The sequence below is a fragment of the Hemicordylus capensis genome, chromosome 1 (assembly GCF_027244095.1).
Source record: "Hemicordylus capensis ecotype Gifberg chromosome 1, rHemCap1.1.pri, whole genome shotgun sequence".
Lineage (NCBI taxonomy): Eukaryota > Metazoa > Chordata > Lepidosauria > Squamata > Cordylidae > Hemicordylus > Hemicordylus capensis.
Window position 1 is genome coordinate 20,580,702 of NC_069657.1, and position 20,320 is coordinate 20,601,021.

The following is a 20,320-nucleotide window of genomic DNA, read 5'->3' on the forward strand; positions in this document are numbered from 1 at the left end:
GTTGCAGACTCTTCCTCTATCTCCATATGTGAACATATGCAACCACCTTATACAGAGTCTTGCATTTAGATTTTCCTTCTCCCACCCACCCCCTGGAGATTTTTATGTTAAATATCACAAAACCATATATTTCTGCAAGATACACTGAACTTTCTTTATATTTGATAACGGCGGCAAGAACCCTCTATGCTTCTTGCTGGAAAGCAACTCTGATTCCGTCTCTAGAAGATTGGTACCTTAAGCTTTGGGATTATGCATCAATGGCCAAAATTACTGCATATATTAAGAACAAATCTGAAGATATATTTTTTCCTCAGACATGAGAACCATTTATTCAATATAATATATCACAGGGTTTGGTTCCTTACCTGAGATTTGGTTTCTTTTTGTAGAGAAATTTAATGCTGAATGCTCTGTGTCGATAACAGGCACACTAATTATTGACCTTACTGTTAATGTTTTTAAATTTGCAGCCATTTATCTTTCAGACTGGAGAAGGGGAGAGGGACATGATGGTGTAAAGAACTCAGGTGGAAGTATACAGATTGAAATGAGAATCATTGTAGTTGTATTGTTTGATCACATCTTTGTGGTTTTTTCCTTTTGTCATTTCTATTTTTCTTATGTTTTTCTGTTTATATAATGGATAAAATAAAAATATATTTTTTAAAAAAGATCTGGGAGATGGCAAAAATGATGAAGTTAAATTTAATATAGTACACTGAGAAATTCCAGAGATGAAGGATAGATATTTCATTGTTATTGGTCTGTTCATTTTGTATTAAGAGTCTAGGAGTAGAAAACTCTATGGCACATGGAGCCAGCATGGTGTAGTGGTTAAAGTGCTGGCCTAGGACCGGGGAGACCGAGTTCAAATCCCCATTCAGCCATGATACTTGCTGGGTGACTCTGGGTCAGTCACTTCTCTCTCAGCCTAACCTACTTCACAGGGTTGTTGTGAAGAGAAACCTAAGTATGTAGTACACCGCTCTGGGCTCCTTGGAGGAAGAGCGGGATATAAAATGTAAAATAATAATAATAATTTTCTCAATAATCTCAGGTATAGTATTATTTCTCTGGTGTTATACTTAAACTGTTGTATACACTATATTGTGAGGATTTTAAATATGAATAAAGAATATATAAATGGGGAGAGGGGAAATTTTTTTTAACCGCAGTGCTAGACTAGGATATTCAGAGGCAGAGTTAGTTAATAAAACCTTTATTTGTCCCAGGCAGCCCCGTTTCTGTTCCAAGTATGTTACTAGTAAAGCAGATAAAGAGAAGCCCATTTACCCGTCCCCTCCAAAATATCAGTCACTAAGTCCAGTAATTTTTCCAAGTGTCCATTGTCTCGTTCCCCCATTTTTTCGGTTGGCTCCTACATTCAAATAAAAAATGTCAAGGCATGCCTTACTTTATCTGAGCACTCATACCTAAAGTGTTCTCAAACCTGAGTTTTTAAAAAAAAGTTCACACAGGAATATCAGTTGTCTTTATATTATTAAATGCTATGAGAGGTGGCAATGAGAGGTGGTTTTTGAAAAACCTGGAAACATATTTTGTTACACTGTCAGAAGCAATCAGCTCCTCCATTTAAAAAAGGAAGAAATGTCAGGCAGCAAGCAATATACTTCTATCAAGCATATGCCAAAAAATAAATGGGAAAGAGATTGAACTTTTCAGAGGACTCTTGCTTTCTCTACACCATAGCCGTATCAGGAAAGCCAATATTTTAAAATTTTAATTCTATGATTAAGCTCTTATAAGCCAGGTCATGAGAAAAGAAAAGGATGCGTATGATTTGAAGGAGATTTTAGTCGACTGAAGTAGGTTTCAGTACTCTTCACTCACCAATAAGATGATGTCCTTTGCTATATTTATGGAAGGCTACAAACTGATAGTGTCAAGACCAGTTCCAGGACTTTGTATAAACCAATACTGTTGATCTGATCAATTTTACTAAACACAAGATAGGCTATTTCAGTTCACAACAGGAGGGCCACAGTGCCCCCAACTACCCCAGGGCACTCTCAGATTTTATTTAGATCTCACTGAAATTATTCCAGATCAAGCAGACCTAAATTTTACCTTTATCACTGAATGCAGTAAATCATTACTGCCAGTATTCCCCTAACTGTCAGCCACAGGGCATATACAGCACAGATCTTTCCTTCCCTTGGTCGACTATGGCAAACCCATATATGCTCACAATTCTTTGAATCATGACAATTTACAAGCCTCGACTAACACCACCACGGACTTAATAATAAATACTGCCCAGGAAGTGGTGTGCAACAGTCATTCTATCAAATGTGCTTTCACAGAACTCGAGTGGCTAACCTATTACATAGGCAGCAGCAAATTATAGGATGCCTGGATAGGAGCTGAAAGCCAAGAGCAGGGAGCCAGACATCCATGCATCACTGTCTCTCCTGTGCTGCATAACTAATTGCTCCCAGCTCCATAAACTACAGTCAAAGCTACACCAATATACATGGGTGGGAGGGCTGCATATGTACTGCACTGAGCACGTGTGGCATTATTAAATTCTTTGGACTTGACTTGTAGCACAAGTGCCAAAGACTAGTCATTGATGCCCCTGGAAATAGGACTATTTCTAGTCTGAACATTTTAAATTAAGTAAAGGACACCAAGGGAAAGGTAGTTGGGGAATGGGGTAAGAGGGGATGTCAGAACTTTGTATTAGCCATTAGGTACATTCCGCACCACACTGTACTGCTTTAGCAGTGACCGTGACTAATGAAAAATAAGGCTGAATCAGAAAAAATGATTTACAGGAACAAGATATATAAACAGAGCCAGATGGAAGATACAAATTATCTGGCTGAGTCACAGTACAGAGAACAGGATGTCAAAATCTAATGTATTGATTATAAAACATGCTCCTCCAGTTCTAGTGCTCATTCCCAATATGGGAAGCACCATGGGTCAATGGCAGAGCACATGCTTTGCATGCCATCGCCGGTTCCACGTTTCAATTCCTGGCATTTCCAGTTTAAAGGATCTGAGGAAGCTGGGCTTGCAGAGACCTCTACCTGAGAACTTGAAGAGTCACTGCCTGGCTGTGCAGACCAGGGCTATTCAACTTCAGCTCTCCTGCAGATGTTGGCCTACAACTCCCATCATCCCTGGCTATTGGCCACGGTGGCTGGGGACTATGGAAGTTGTAGTCCAAAAACAGCTGGAGGGCCTAAGTTGAGTAGGCCTGGTGTAGACAGTACTAGCTTAGCTGGGCCAACTGTTCGGCTCAATACGAATAACAAATAATCAAGACTATTAAAACCTCTGACATGAAGCGAGAGCCATTTTACATTGAGGAGAAGATTAAAGGAGATCCATTCCAATTGCGTCTAGTCAAGATATGTTTCACAGTATTCTCCGGTTTTAATCTCATGCAGGAACTCAAACCTGCTAACTGAGGGGGAAGAAACTTTTTAAAGTTGTGGCTTTCTTATATTTAGCAGAGGAAGAGCAACTTTCGGATAGTTGGCCTTGTGGTAGCAAGCATGAATTATTCCCTTTGCTAAGCAGGATTGTCCTGGTCTGCATATGAATGGGAGACAACATATGAGCACTGCAAGATATTCCCCTTAGGAGATGAGGCCACAGCTCAAAGCTGCATGCTTGCATGTCGAAGGTTCCAAGTTCCCTCCCTGGCATCTCAAGATAGGGTTGAGAGAGACTCCTGCCTGCAACTTTGGAGAAGCCACTGCCAGTCTGTGTGGACAATACTAAGCTAGATGGACAAATGGTTTGACTTGGTATAAGGCAGCTTCTGATGTTCCTGTCTCAATTCAGCCCAGCATCTCTCCAGTCGCTGTTGCTGGTGGCTGTGTGGAGTGAGTGTGTGAGTGTTAAATGGTACCTTTCACTTTGAGAACTTTGTTGAAAAGCAATATGTGCAGCTGCACACCCATACTATTTTTCAACAAAGGTTTGTTGATGGAAACCTGGGAATGTTTGCAAGGGTAATGTCAACATTGGGCTTATCATTATCTGGACCAATTTCAAACTGGCTTTCAGTTGGGCTATGAGGTGGAGACTGCCTTGGTTGTCCTGATGGATGATCTCCAATTGGGAATCAACAGGGGGAGTGTGATCCTGCTGCTCCTCGTGGATCTCTCGGCAGCTTTTGATACCATTGACCATGGTATCCTTCTGGACAGTCTGAGGGGGTTGAGGTAGGAGACACTGCTTTGAAGTGGTTCCACACTTACCTCTCAGGTAGATTCAGGATGCTGTCACTTGGAGACTGTTGCTCTTGAAAGCAAGAGCTACTATATGGAGTCCCACAGGGCTCCATGCTATCTCCAATGCTTTTTAGTATCTACACGAAACCGCTGGTAGAGATACTCAAAAGAGATTTGGTGCTGGGTGCTATCAATATGCAGATGATACTCAGATCTATTTATCCTTTTCAGCTTTGTCAGGAGATGGCTTAACCTCTCTAAATGCCTGCTTGGAATCAGTAATGGGATGGATGAGGGAGAACAAACTAAAGGTGAATCCAAACAAGTCGGAGGTACTTGTGGGAGGCCGGAGCTTAGGAAGTGCTTTAGATCTGCCTGTTCTGGATGTGGTTACACTCCCACTGAAAGATCAGGTACGTAGCTTGGGAATACTTTTAGACACAAATCTCTCCCTGATATTCCAGCTGAGACAACAGCCAGGAGTGCTTTTTATCAGCTTCAGCTGATACACCAGCTATACCCATTTCTCGATACAATCAATCTTCAAACAGTGGTGCATATACTGATAACATCCAGGCTCGATTACTGCAATGTGCTCTGCATTGGGCTGCTTTTGTACAAAGTTCAGAAACTGCAACTGGTGCAGAATGTGGGAGGCAGGTTGGTCTCTGGGGCCGCCCATAGAGACCACATTACTCCTATTTTAAAAGAACTACACACTGGCTGCCAATTAGTTTCCAGACAAAATACAAAGTACTGGTTATTAGACCAGCACTCTGCAGAGAGGAGAGCTGGTTTTGTGGTAGCAAGCATGACTTGTCCCCTTAGCTAAGCAGGGTCCACTCTGGTTGCACATGAAGGGGAGACTTATGTGTGAGCACTCTAAGATATTCCCCTCAGGAGATGGAGCCACTCTGGAAAGAGTAGAAGGTTCCAAGTTCCCTCCCTGGCATTTCCAAGAAAGGGCTAAGAAAGACTCCTGCCTGCAACCTTGGAGAAGCCGCTGCCAGGGTTTGAAGACAATACTGAGCTAGATGGACCTATGGTCTGACTCATATGGCAGCTTCCTATGTCCCTATTACCCATAAAGCCCTGAACAGCTTGGCCCGAGGGTTTATAAGAGAGTGCCTTCTTCATGAACTCTGCCACCTATTAAGATCCTTGGGGGAGCTCTGATTTCCACTGGCTCACTTGGTGGCATCCCAAAACCAGGGCTTCTCTAGAGTTGCCTTGAGGCTCTGGAACACACTCCCAAATGAAATCAGAATTTCCGTATCTCTGGTTGTTTTAAAACAACTTTTGAAAACTTACCTCTTTGATCAGGCTTTTAGTTTATGGAGCTGTAAAGTTTTAAAGTTTTGTTTATGGTAATTTCAATCTGTTTTATATGATTTTCAGGTTTTAGTTGCCGTTTGTTTACATCATAAGCCACCCTGAGATATGATATAGGACGGTATATAAATGTGTTAAATAAATCATGCAAACTGGCCAGCATGTGTTGCCTGACTTGCAGTTCCAGACCCAACACCTGTAACAGACTTCAATTCTTGCTTGCAGACATTACTACAAGTCAGGCAGAACATGCTGACATTGGCAGGTTCACATGAAAAACCCAATATAAGCATCAGGGTCTCGTACATCCCCAGGGTTTCAGCAGCAAACCTGGCATCTAATGTGATGTGTGAAGCCACCCAATATAAGCAACAATATGCACAACAGACTCTCACCTACATAATGTTTATGGATTCAAACCCAAGTCTCCTGACAGCTTCCTCCACACGTATGCAAGCCTCAGAAAGGAGACCTGCTTAGAAGTAGGTGTTTTTGTGCAGAATTGTTTCAAAAACATGATTGCACTCCAATAGCAACACAAATCTACCATAGCTATATCAATCATCAGTAAACCTAAACACCTACACAGAAGTTTTCTCATCTAAATTTTAAAATATCCTCTTTTTCAGGTGTACATTGCCACCCAAGACACACAGCGACCACAAACATCAACAACTTGGAATTGGCTGAGGCAATGAGGGAAACTAATGGAACAGAGGGGTGAGGTGTTTTCCTGTTGTGCCATAATACCACAAACCAATGCATTCAGCTGTTTAAAGTTGCCAATTTGTGCAAGAGAAGCACTTTAAAATGGTTCACATCAGACAAGAACAGTTTACTGCTCTCTTGGCAACCTGTAAAGCCTGCCTGGGTGCAGAACTGAGCTCATTTAACCAGTTCTCTCAAAGATTCAACATTTTAGAGTAACATTCTTGAATTCCACAGCATCAGAAAAACACTCCACGCTGAAAATATTTGCAAACTAGCCGACCCCGCACAGAGCATGCTTTGGGGCCAGCTGCTTCCCCTTCCCTCTTCCTCCCAGCCCATTCTCTCCTTTCTTCCCCTTCCCTCCGGCCCTGGGCTCTCCAGCCCTCCTCCCCTCCCATTCCTCCCCCCACACAGAGCTGCGGCGGGCAGCCAAGAAGGGTTCCCCCGCCGCCGCCTTTTTCTCCCCCCCCGCCCGCTGCCGCCTTTTTCTCCCCCCCGCCCGCTGCCGCCTTTTTCTCCCCCCCGCCCGCTGCCGCCTTTTTCTCCCCCCCCCGCCCGCTGCCGCCTTTTTCTCCCCCCCCGCCCGCTGCCGCCTTTTTCTCCCCCCCCGCCCGCTGCCGCCTTTTTCTCCCCCCCCGCCCGCTGCCGCCTTTTTCTCCCCCCCCGCCCGCTGCCGCCTTTTTCTCCCCCCCCCGCCCGCTGCCGCCTTTTTCTCCCCCCCCCCACGCCCGCTGCCCGCCACCCAGTCACCACCGGCACTTTCTTCCCCCTCTCCTCCTCACCTCGGAATTCTCGCAGTGTGTCATGAGAGTTCCGCCGCATGCATGTCCCAAGAGAATTAAATATGTAGAAGCCCACTCACTGCCTCTGGCGCCAGGCCAGGGCCAGTCCATCCCGCTGCCTCCCGCCTCCCAGCCCAGGCTGCAGCCGAGATGGCCTCTCCTCACGATGGCTGGGCCATCAGATTGGCGCCCAGCCAATCTGGTGCCTCCGCGGGCCAAACGGCTCAGCCAATCAGGTGCCTCCCTCGCCGGCACGCATTGCCTTGCCACATCCCCACGCTGGCTGGCTAAGAGAATTAATTATAAAGAAGATGTTAAACCTAAACATGGAGGCTTATGGAGTACGCTGAGGAGAAACCTGGCAAATTGAGTTGTTGGGGGTGGGTGGGATGTGGCTCATATTCAATTCACTTTACAATTACTACTAACATCAACAACAGTGAGGGAAAGCCAATATCACATCTCCCGCAGCCATTCCAGTCCTAGATAGCTGCAACTCTACCCTCCATCCCACGGGCAGGTCCAGCTCCACATCACAACCGTTGATGTAAGCAACAGAGCAGAAGTTATTTTCAGCATTCTTATGGCAATTCTTTCTGCGTAGAATAAACTGCGAGCAGGGGGAATACAATTCCAGTTTTTCTGTGCTACAGTAAAGAAGAGGATTGGGCTGCCTCGCTGCATTTGAAAATGTCTGTTAGCAATACCAATCTTAAAGCCTCCAATGGTGGGGGGGGGGGGGAGAGAGAGAGATGTCACACTTCCCTAATCCGCCAGGAACTATTTCCTGAAAATAAAACCTCACACAAGGGCAGAGAGTTAAACACATGACTCACAAAGGAGGAGAGAGAAAGAATGCAAAAGGAAGTTTTAAGAAGGTACAGCAAACAGATTAACATGATGGGTATTTGCAGCACACTCAACGCATTACACATTCATTCTACAAAGGAACACTTAGCTGCTATTAACTATTTGTTTTTAAGATACTGGACTGCCACTGAATTTCACACCAGACACTGAATGAGTTGGCATTACAGAAATCCTGCATGTCCACCAATCATGGTTAGAGAACAACATCTAACAATTAGTTGCCAATTCTGTGTTAATGGCAAGTCCCAGCTGCAAGCTCATGACACATTTCCAAACACAGTGTCTTGTTTACCACCCCTACAGCTGACTAAATGCCAAAAGGTGCACCGGAGCCAGCAAAAGAACTGAACAAGCTGATTAGCAATATCAATCTGAAAGCCTCAGCTAGTAGGAAAAGCACATTATTGTATCCTGTCTAATACACGCAGATGTTTTGCTATACTCTTGCTTAATACTTATATATTTTTCAGTATTTATTCCTCCCCATATACTCAGGTTATCATCTGAGGTTAGGAACATAGGAAGCTGCCTTATATCAAGTCAGACCACTGGTCCATCTAGCTCAGTACTGTCTATACAGACTGGCAGTAGCTTCTCCAAGGTTGCAGGAAGAAAATTCTCTCTCAGCCCTATCTTGGAAATGCCAGGGAGGAATCTTGGAACCTGCTCTTCCTTCTGCCTTTGCCATCTGAAGCTCGGTTACTATTCACAGAGAGCAAAGTCTTCTTGCTAGCAGAGCCAATACTGCAGAATGTTCTCCCATTGGAGGACCACCCAACCTTTATTTAGCAGGGGGAGGGCAACTGGCCCTATCCATCCCCAGCACAGCATTCCTCCAGTGGCTGTTGCTGGTGTCTATCTTATGTTTCTTTTTTAGATTGTGAGTCGTTTGGGGATAGGGAACCATTTTATTTATTTCTACCTATGTAAACTGCTTTGGGAACTTTTGTTGAAAAGCAGTATATAAATATTTGTCATTGTATTCCTTCTGGTGCCACATTAAATCATGCCTTTTCTGTGGTTGTGCCCAGGTTGTGAAACACTCCCCTGTGAGGCTCACCTGGCTTCCTCTGTCATAGTCTTTTTGAGGATCACTAAAATGACCCCTTTTTGCAAAGCAAATAGCCTGCCATAATGGTTACATAGGAACATAGGAAGCTGCCATAACTGAGTCAGGCCATTGGTCTATCTAGCTCAGCATTGTCTTCACAGACTGGCAGCGACTTCTCCAAGGCTGCAGGCAGGACTCTCTCTCAGCCTTATCTTGGAAATGCCAGGGAGGGAACTTTGAAACCTTCTGCTCTTCCCTGAACGGCTCCATCCCCTGAGGGGAATATCTTGCAGTGCTCACACTTCAAGTCTCCCTTTCATATGCAACCAGGGTGGACCCAGCTTAGCAAAGGGGACAAGTCGTGCTTGCTACCACAAGACCAGCTCTCCTCTCCTGAGGTTTTGGGGGAGTTTCCACTGTTTTTAATCTGCCTGTTTATGTTTGCTTTTGGTTGCTTTTATAGTATTTCACTTTTGTTGTTAAGCCACCTTAAGTGACAATATAAGTAGAAGAGTGGTATAGAAATATTTTAATAAAACCAAATACATTGGGAGAAACTGGGGTTTCCTGGTTTAGAGTGGCTTTTGACTGGAACTATTTTTATTTTATTTATTCTATTTATGTTATGTTATTTATTATTTGTTTAACACATTTTTATACTGCCCAAAATGCAAAGTTCTCTGGGCATTTTACAACAAAACAATAAAAGCCACCAATAAAAAGATTAAAACATTTCAACAATTAAAATTTAAAACGTTAAAACTATTAAAACACTATTAAAACACATAAGTATGTTCCAACTCATATCCTTCCTATTTTTATAATTTTGTATTAGTTCTCTACGCCACCTTGGCTGACAAACTGTAGGAAAAACAGGGCACAGTACTTAAAACAAAACATTTTATTTTGAGATACAGGAAAGTAAGTAGTGGCTAATTAGAAATCTTGAAACAGATTTTTCCATTGACCAAGTTGTTTGAATTAACAGTAATATTATTACAATTATTTGTAGTAATAAAAGAAATTGCTAACATTCCCACATCTCTAACCCAGTTTCAAAAATATACATGTCTAAGGACCCAAGCAGTCATTACTTTATCTATTCCTTTAAAGACGTTAACAACAGCCTTTAACAATCTCGCTCTTCTTGAACAGGCTCCTCTCTCAACATAGATAACCTCTACAGTTTGCCATATTTTTGCACATATAGCCTAGCAACTATTATAACCCACACCCCTCTATAGCCTGTGGAAAATTTTAATTTATGTAAAATCAATGGAAAGCCCGCACCCCTGTATTGCCATCACCAGGGAAGAGCAGGGTCCCTGTTGTTACCGCTAGCAATAGGAAACAGCTCAGCAAGTTCTCCCTGCCTTCTCCCCAGCCAGGCACAGTCAGCAAGCAAGCAGTAGCCTGGGTGGCCTCATCCTACCTCTGCACTTCTTTCAGGTTCCTCCTCCTTTCCCTTTCAAGGGAACGCAATGGGGAAGTCATCTGCTGCCACATCATCAGTCGCCAGAGAAGGCAGCAGGGCAAAGTAAGCTTGCAGAAAAATAGGTCTTGCTTTGCCCTCCCTCACCTCCAAAAATTCATTTGTATTTTATTCATTCATTCATATACCACTTTTCAACAAAAAAAGTTCTCAAAGCAGTTTACATAGAAAAATAATGATAATAAAGAGAAGGCAGTTTCCTGTCCCTAAAGAGCTCACAGTCTAAAAAGAAATACATGGTAGACACCAGCAAGAACCACTGGGGATGGACAAGGCAAGTTGCTCTCCCACTGCTAAATAAAAGGAAATGAAAGGAGTTGGTGGGCTGGCAGGCAGACAACAGCGCACCCAGCAACAGCACAGGTATGCCAAAAATTTTTTAAAAATGAATTACCCACACCCTTTAAGATCCCTGCCACCACCCGGGAACAAGAAGAAGAAGTAAACCCTGCAGGGTATGTGTGCAAAAAGACAGAACATACTAATATTACATATTTTGCATCATACAACATTATCGTTCTCTCCATCCCTTCATCATTTTTATTATGCAGAGGGATTAACCTATGGAAAAGTCAATACAAATGCAGCCTGTGTAGCAAATTAACACAAACACTATAGACCCATCCAGCTCTATTCATTGTCCTTGATAACAATGCACATTCCTATTTGATGGGGTCCAGACAAGAACTGCATGTGGTTGGGAATCTGCACCAACGGGGTCAATCCCAGTCTGCTTCCACATCTGACTCTCCGTTACTGGACTGGAGTAATACCATACAATTGAAAGCAGAGTGCTTTTATTAAACCACTTGTTCTGAACCAATTTCCACTTTCTGTGTTTAGAGGTTCAATTATAGTTCAGGTTGAAGGTAACTAAGATTCTAAGTTCCGACTCAGTTTACTGAAACACTCTCTGAACTAGTTTTTGGGTTTGGCTTCAAGTTCAGTTGAAAGCTGTTTATGACAGATCAGCAATGCTAATCTAGAATAGAACAATCTTCTATATAATTAATTCTCTAAGTCGAAAAGGCTTAGAGAATGCATGGGGATGCATGGTGGAACTCTCATGAGATTCTGCGAGAGTTCTAATATGCTGCCCGGTAACAGCCAGAACGAAGGCAACAACTGAAAAGGAGGACAAGGGAAGAGGAGGACGGGGCTCCCGAAAATGGCAGGGAAGGAGCTGAGGAGGAGGACAGAGGAGGACGGGCGGTGGGCGAAGCCTCGCTGCCCTTTGGAGGGTCAAAGGAAGAGGAGGACAAGGGAAGGGGAGGATGGGGCTCCCGAAAATGGTGGGAAGGGAGACGAGGAGAACAGAGGGCTGGGACGGAAAAGGGCGGAGGACAGGTGGTGGGCGAAGCCCCGCAGCCTTTTGGAGGGCCAGGATGGGTGGGGGGAGGGCAGGAGAGACGTGGGCAGAAGGTGGGGGGAGTGTATTGTCACACAGATGCTCTGTGTGGGGTCAGCTAGTTTTTTCTTAATCAACATAGAAAGTAGACATGTTCAGGACATTGAAAGCACTTAAGTTGCAAAAAGAAATCTTTATATAAATCTATAGAAGATATGACAGTAACATATCTTAAAATTCTTAAATCTGCAGGATTCTTTACCTATATCAGCTTATTGTTGTTGTGATATTGATACAGAACACACCAAAATTAGGTGAGGATTGATCATGGATACAGGTCTGAGGCTCAGAGGACAGTTACTGGGATTAGGTCACCTTGCTGAGGGGCTGAGATAGCAGATGAAACTGATACCTTTCAGTTCCAGCTATTCTGATAGCCAGAATTATCTAGTTTCAGCTTTGATTCTAAAAGACCGACAATAACTTATCTGCAGCAACAAGAGCCTGTTTGCCAGGATACTTAAGAAAACAGCACCTATGACAATTTGAGAGTAGCTAAAATGGCACAGCGGGGAAAATGACGTGTTTATCAAGCCAGAGGTTGCCGGTTCGAATCCCTGCTGATATATTTCCCAGACTATGGAAACACCTATATCAGGCAGCAGTGATATAGGAAGATGCTGAAAGGCATCATCTCATACTGCACAGGAGGAGGCAATGGTAAACCCCTCCTGTATTCTACCAAAGAAAAACCACAGGGATCTGTGGTCGCCAGGAGTAAAAGCTGACTTGACGGCACACTTTACCTTACCTTTAAAGTGAAGAATTTATTTTCCAAAACTCTCTCTTCATTGCCTCAATGCAGAATGCTCAGAGAAATTTGCCAAAACAAGTCCATATTTCCTGCTTAATGTATCTGGGGGATGGGGGAACCATTCAACCAAATTAAAACAAAATAAATGGAGTATATCTTTACATCAACAAAGCAAGGAAAATAGTGTGGTAGTGAGAACTTTCTTTAGGAATTTCATCTCCTTTGCTTCTCTCTGTGTGAGCTTATGAACAGTACATTAACCTAAGAATTAAATTAAGTGGTGGTGGTGGAGGCGGGGACGTCCTTTTCATGGAGGTTGTAAAAATGAAATCTTGAGGTCCACTTTAAGAAAATTTCACAGTTTGTCCAGCACAGGGATCAGTTCTTTCAGACTGCTTTGTTTATTTTCTCGTGTGATGAACTAGTTATTCTAAATGCCAAAATAATCTTAGAGGAACCATGCTAGTCACAGTTGTGGGGCTATACTGATGATTCAAAGTGAAAACATTCTATGCTGACTGTGCCTCAGAGGCAGATCAGAAAGGTGGAGACTGAATAGTAGCTGCACTAATCCTCATGTCCAAAGGGAATTTAGCCTGCAGTAAAAAGCCACAGACTGCATTAGAGAGGATACAATGAAACATCCCAAGGGCATCTCACTGTGCAAGAGAAACCAATACATATAAGCACAAAGGAAGAGAAGCAGGTGAGGAATCTGTCAGAGCTTCTTAGACTTAAAGCTAACAGCAATTGCTTCCTCATTTTAAAAACATGCACTGCATTACTGTGATCTTCATATTATAACTCTCTTCAGCTTTTTTTAAAAGGTCTATCAGATATTGTTCTGTGTTCTTGTTAAATATTTAGATGCTATCTTTGAGGCTGCAAGTGCCATTTCCCTTATGCCAGTGACCTAGATTTCTCTTTTAGTCTCTCCATTCTAAACCATGTTTGCTTTTCGTTCTGCCTTAATAAAAAGGCAAGCATGGATACAAGTCTTGATATTTCACAACTCCCTGTTTTCTTCCCAAAAATTGTGTTCCTTGATTTTAACAGTACTCAATAGGACACACATTTTAAAATGAGCAGACAACTTTAACAATATCATAGTAACTATGTGAATCAGCTCTGCTTTCATGAACAGGAACACAGGTACACTTGACTTGGCTGCAGCATGATACAGAAGTGTTATTGAATATTTGATTTTGGAAAAAGTGACAATTTTAGATTTCTGGCCTTTCAGCATCTCTTTAAAAAGTCTGCATTACTATACCACACAATTTTAGGCTCCTTCAAATCTGAGGTTTCCTGGTTAGCAATAGGCTTGCTATAAAACAGTTGTGCAGTACTGGCGCCCAGCACATTATGGCTTTGCCTAATGGATCTACTTGAACTTCACTGTTGATGAATGTTGTGTTTATTGTTCCAGATGCATTTAAGTTCTATGCCTGTCAAATATTTTAGTCAATCTGCAGTCTAGTTTTGGCAGTCATTATAGAAAGATTTGGCTTCCAAGCCAGATTTTTAGAAACAAAGTTGAACACCAAATAGTTTCACTGTATTTTAAAATGAATGCACTTGGGTGGAAATTAAAACACAGTTCCAAATTCATCTGCATGTTCATCTGCTCTGTCTATTTCAAAGCTTACATCCACATACTTATTCCATTTAATTTTGTTTTTACTTCATTTTACTAGTTCTATTTGGATTACAAGCATCACATGAGAAGTTTCACATTCAGAAACAAAAGTAAACAAAACAGTGATTAGATTGTGTAGGGTCCCCCCACCTCCCAAATTTCTTATTCAAATTATGTGGAGTACTTTCCACTAATAAATAAAAGTTAGTGCCAGATGTATCCAACACAGAATATTCCAGTCAGGCCCTTTAAAATTCACATATTAGTAGTCCAGAGACTGAAAATGTATACTTACATGCAATGTTAATAATGAAAGAGACTATATAAAATTACTGAATTGCTTGTTAGATTGAAATCTAAGTCCTATTCATAAGTTAACATGTAACTATGTACAGCATAGGAACATAGGAAGCTGCCATATACTGATTCAGACCATGGGTCCATCTTGCTCAGTATTGTCTACACAGACTGGCAGCAGCTTCTCCAAGGTTTCAGGCAGGAGTCTCTCTCAGCCCTATCTTGGAGATGCAGCCAGGGAGGGAACTTGGAACCTAGAAGCTCTTCCCAGAGTGGCTCCATCCCCTAAGGGGAACATCTTACAGTGCTCACACTTCTAGTCTCCTATTCATATGCAACCAGGGTGGACCCTGCTTAGCTAAAGGGACGTCATGCTTGCTACCATAAAACCAGCTCTCTTCCCAGGATACAGATCTGTACACTGGTACAGTTATTCCCATGTTATGCTGAACACAGGTACAGTAATACACTTCCTGCTGTACCAAGCATCTGAAGGACCTTTACTCAGGTTCACCTTTAAAATGAATGCAGCTACAGACATTCACATAAACATATTTATGAGTGTACAGACATCTGAACGCAGGCACAACATAATGTCCAAACAGGGCTCTAGTTATCATGCTTATATAAAACAGAAAGTTCCAAGCTTTGCTTTAAAACCTTTTCACTGTCCACATTCTTGTAAGCAGTTATAACATTTGAAAATAGAGACACCACCACCCTCTTTTTGGAGATCCAAAAGCACATGAAAATAGGGAGGACTGCTTCTATTCTTCCTTCTGGAGGAATCAGAAACACACTAGCCAGAAAATCTATCCACCCTGTTATTAAAAATGTAACAGGGAAGATGGAGTCAAGGATAAATTGGTTATAAGCCCCAAATGTTGTCAGGCCTCAAGCTGCAACACAAATGTGCAAGAGCAGGGGGAGAAGGTAAGTACACGGAAGGAAGAAAAGTGGGGGCTGTGGGGTGGACCTCATCCCCTACACACAGACCAGTTCCTTCCGCTCCTGCATCCCCTCCACAAGAGTCCTATTTTGCTCCTGCTCTTCACAAATCACTGAACAACGTAATGGGGCTGGCGTTGTCACCAGAGACCAAGCCGGACTAACAGGAGACTGCTCGGGCTTTTGTTCTGGATGAGTAATTGGCAATGGGAAGGGGGGGGGGAACTCAATGAGAAAACAGACATACACTTAAGACAAGGGCTAAACCCAGTTGCTGCCAACCTCTTATTACCTCCTCTTCCTTTGCCAATATTTATGCCAATAATGTGTACACCCCCCACCCTTCATCAACAGATTCCAAGGCAGTTTAAACATACTAAAACAATATTATTTTAAAAACAAACACAAAAAGATGATAGTAAATTCCTCTGTATAACAATAATCAATGCCACCACTGAATAAACCAATCACTAATAATAAAGCAGAAAGAAGTAGCAGGAACCCTAACTCGCATCAGTCAATAAGGTGCATCAGGAAGACCCTCAGACCCAGCCACCCACCCCTGCCTTGGCTCCATCTTCCCCGCTGTTCTAGCCACGGTTATCCCCTTATGCACTGACAACCACCCCCACAGTACCGGCCTTTCCCTGGCCAGCAGCCCCTCACCCCTCCGCCTCGCTCGCCCCTTCAGACCCTGCGATGCTCCTTCAGGTGCCAGCCCCTACGCACCCCAGCCTCTAGGTGGCGCCCTCCCTCGCGGCCCCTGGGCGGCCCGCGTCCAATAGTGCTCAATCCTCCCGCCACCCGCGCTGCTCTGCTGGGCGGGGGCGCGGGGATGGGCGGCAGGCCGCTTGCTTCGCGGCGGTGGGGAAAGGAAGGGGAAAGCGGCCCACGCCGAGACTCACCCCAGCTATTACCTCTCCGCCCTGGCCGGGAAGGCCGGCTGTCCGTCGCGGGGCGGGGGCCGGAATCGCCAGAGTCGCCACCGCCGCTGCTCTAGCGCCCGCCGCCGCCGACCTGAGACAGGTCCCTCCCGGCTTCGCAAGCCGGACTGAGCGGCCCAAGCTCCGCCCCTTTCCTCACCGAAAATGGCGGCCCCTCCCGGCCCACAATCCCCCGCGCGCCCGGAGCCATGATGTCACCGTGTCTGAGGGAGAAAGATCACAGAGAGGAGGGGCAAAAAGAAACCCCAGAGCGGCCGATCGTCCTGGGATCTGGAGTCCTGAGGAAGGAAACTTCTGGGTTCACTCTTGGGAGTCAAGCACATAGGAAGCTGCCATATACTGAGTCAGACCATGGGTCCATCTGTTGCCTACACAGACTGGCAGCAGCTTCTCCCAAGGTGGCAGGCAGGAATCTCTCTCAGCTCTTCCCAGACCCCTCCCCTAAAGGGAATATCTTACAGTGCTCACACATGTAATCTCCCATTCAAATGCAAACGGGGAGGACTTTGCTTAGCAAAGGGGACAATTCATGCTTGCTACCTCAGGACCTGCTACCTGAAGTGGCGCAGTGAGGAAATCCTCTGCTAACAAGCAGAAGGTTGCAGCAGTGATATAGGAAAGATGCTGAAATCTCATACTGCGCAGGAGGTGGCAATGGTAAACCCCTCGTGTATTCTACCAAAGAAACCCAGAGGGCTCTGTGGGTGCCAGGAGTTGAAATTGACTTGACGGCACACCTTACCTTTACCGCAAGACCAGTTCTCCTCTTTGAGTCGTCCTCATGAACTTTTTTTTTATGGCCCTAAAAAAATCAAAGGCTACTTCAAGATTTATTTATTTTTTAATATAGATGTGATTGGAGATTTGCCCCATGCAAAAAGGTTGCAGGAAAGAAAGGAGGCAACTCAGGGGTTTTATATAAAAAGAACATGTTGTAAAAGGTGTTTAAGCCTCTAAGTAACAGCCCTCCAATGCTAAGTTCGTCTGGTGGCTAGTCAAGGACAGGATGTTGGCATAGATAGGCCTGCCTTACTTAATTAATTAATTACTATACCATACCACCCTTCCAAAGCCTGGTAGTTCAGGGCGGTTTATATTAAGATCAAAAATACATAACAATTAAAATCAAAAGCCAATTAGAAGCAGATTAAAATTATGATAAAAGCTAGATAACATTAAAACTAAATATCATTAAAAGCCAAGCTAAAAAGATGGGTCTTTAAGGCTCTCCTAAAGGCCTTCAACGAAGACAATCCTCTTATATTCACAGGGAGCATGTTCTACAACCTTGGGCCTGATCTACAGTAGCACAGCTGTTCTTATGACTTCTCCCTTGCTGCCCCAGGAATGCGCTCCCTACCAAAATAAGAGCCTCCCTGACAGCTTTTTTAAAAAGACTCTTAAGGCCAGTGGTAGCTGCTACCTGTTTTTTGGGGGTGGGGTAACAATAGACAGGCCTGGCAGGTGTAAAACTGAGACAAGATAAGAGGAAGTGGGAAGGCAATCGCCAGCCCATGGTTTTCAACAGTCTGTAAAGTTGTTTGCTTGGCTCAGCCAAAATCTCCACCATTCATACCAGCACTTCATAGCTGACTGATGGATTGATTAAGTGCCATCAAGTCAGTGTCGACTCTTAACGACCACATAGATAGATTCTCTCCAGGATGATCTGTCTTCAACTTGGCCTTTAGGATCTCTCAGTGGTGCATTCATTGGTGCCGTCATTGATTGGTCGTCCTCTTCTTCTCTTTCCTTCAACTTTCCCCAGCATTATGGACTTCTCAAGGGAGCTGGGTCTTCGCATAATGTGTCCCAAGTATGCTAGTTTGAGCCTGGTCATTTATGCCTCGAGTGAAAATTTTGGATTGATTTGTTCTTATTGGCCGCTAATTGTATCTTATGGGAGTTATGGACCCAAGTTTGTTTGTTTATTATTTACAATATTTGTAGCCTGCCTTTTGCATACCAAGATTATCTACAATGTAAACAAATATTGATTTATGGCTTTATACAATTTTAACAACAACAACAATAACATTCTTTATTTGTTAGCACCCCCATAACAAATTGTTCTTTAATCTTCGTAAGCTGCCTTGGACTGTCTTTTGGGAGTCAAAAGTTCTAGGTATTCAGTTTCATAATAAATGAATAAATAGAAGGCAGCTGACAAAACTAAAATAATATATACTAGTGGGCCCGGGCGCAGAACATCTGCGTCTCTAGTTGAGAGTGTACCGGGCCGAGAGTGCCGCAGCCGCACCGCCATGCCCAGGGCGAGAGTGCCGCCGCCGCCGCCGGGCCGAGAGTGCCGCCGCCGCCGCCGCCGGGCCGAGAGTGCCGCCGCCGCCGCCGCCGGGCCGAGAGTGCCGCCGCCGCCGCGGCCGGGCCGAGAGTGCCGCCGCCGCCGCCGCCGGGCCCCGAGTGCCGCCGCCGCCGCGGCCGGGCCCCGAGTGCCGCCGCCGCCGCGGCCGGGCCCCGAGTGCCGCCGCCGCCGCGGCCGGGCCCCGAGTGCCGCCGCCGCCGCGGCCGGGCCCCGAGTGCCGCCGCCGCCGGGCCCCGAGTGCCGCCGCCGCCGCGGCCGGGCCCCGAGTGCCGCCGCCGCCGGGCCCCGAGTGCCGCCGCCGCCGGGCCCCGAGTGCCGCCGCCGCCGGGCCCCGAGTGCCGCCGCCGCCGCCGGGCCCACTGCCTTGCCTCCGCCGCGGCCTGGCCCGCCGCCTTGCCTCTGCAGCTGCCCGGCCAGGCAATTCTCCTGGGTGCGCCAGGACCAATCAGGCGCCCCCGCAGCCCAGCCAATCAGCTGGGCTGCCGGGACGCATTTCTCCTGGGCACACCCAGGAGAAATATATAGAGAGAGAGATGATAATAACAAATATGCATGTCAACCAATAGCTAATTAAATTAATGAATAAATAAACAAGACCCAGCAGAGCAGTTAAGGAAAGAGAGAACTTCAACTTCAGATTCCAAGAGCCTTAAAAAGACTCTGAAAATACACAGTTTTTGCCCAGTGATGAAATCCAGCAGGGAGGGTGCAGAACAAACCTTGTGGAATGGAATGTTAGAGCCTTGGTTCCACTGTGGAAAAGGCCTTGCTCCTAGCTATCTCCTGCCCTCAGAAGATACTTGTGTGTACTCATTCTGCTCCCTGTCATCTGGTGTTTGTTCTACGTCTGTTTGGTATCTGCCTAGGATTGTCCATTTCAAGGACATATTTTCAGGAAGTATCTTAGTCTTGGCAAAATGGGATATTGGAAGAAATTGCCCCCAGCCATTTCATGCATAAAACACTTTTTCAGCATATGCAATGTTAGTCTGGATGTCGGGCAATGTCTGCTTGGGTCTTTATTTACAGTTATAAAAAGAATATGAACATGTTTCACACTCACATTTGCAAATGACTCAAGAAGGTTAGAATCAGCACTCTACAGGTGCACCTAAAATAAAATATTGTAATGTATTCCCAGTCCCTCAAAGAAGTGTTCCTGTCCAAGGCTGCAGCAAGCCTAGAACAGCAGCTTTGTTTAGGCAGGGTGACGGGGGAAAGGGCATTTTTTTTCATTTCCTCTCCATGTGCTAGAAGATCAGGTTTAGAATGTCTGCAAGCCCCAAACCTGAACATTTTATCATTACATAGCAGGCGTTGGGTCTGGAGAGTATAAAAGGGGAAAGGTGTCCTTTTTCCGTTCCTTCCTCCCAAAATATTCCTGAATAGTACAGGGAGTGGAGATTTTAACCTCATAGTATGCATTTATCCAAACATATCCCCCACTCCCAGGTATTTCTGGGAGCAGGCCAATACGTTTTCTCCCCTTGACCTTAGGTTTTTTTTTTTTCTTTTCCCCTTCCCCAAGGGACATCTTCAACATCTCTGTTTCAGC

General features: G+C 44.7%; 1 protein-coding gene across 7 annotated transcripts in view; it reads right to left on the bottom strand.

Moving 5' to 3' along the window:
* Positions 1 to 16,596, bottom strand: part of KLC1 (kinesin light chain 1) — a 58,227-nt gene extending 41,631 nt beyond the window's left edge. For 4 of the 7 annotated variants that reach the window (XM_053282575.1, XM_053282561.1, XM_053282568.1 and 1 more), the window contains exon 1: positions 16,404 to 16,596. The gene's annotated coding sequence lies outside the window, so the exon portion shown is untranslated. The remainder of the gene's footprint in view (positions 1 to 16,403) is intronic. The other 3 variants (XM_053282593.1, XM_053282584.1, XM_053282553.1) reach the window with 2 other exon arrangements.
* Positions 16,597 to 20,320: the final 3,724 nt, after the last annotated feature.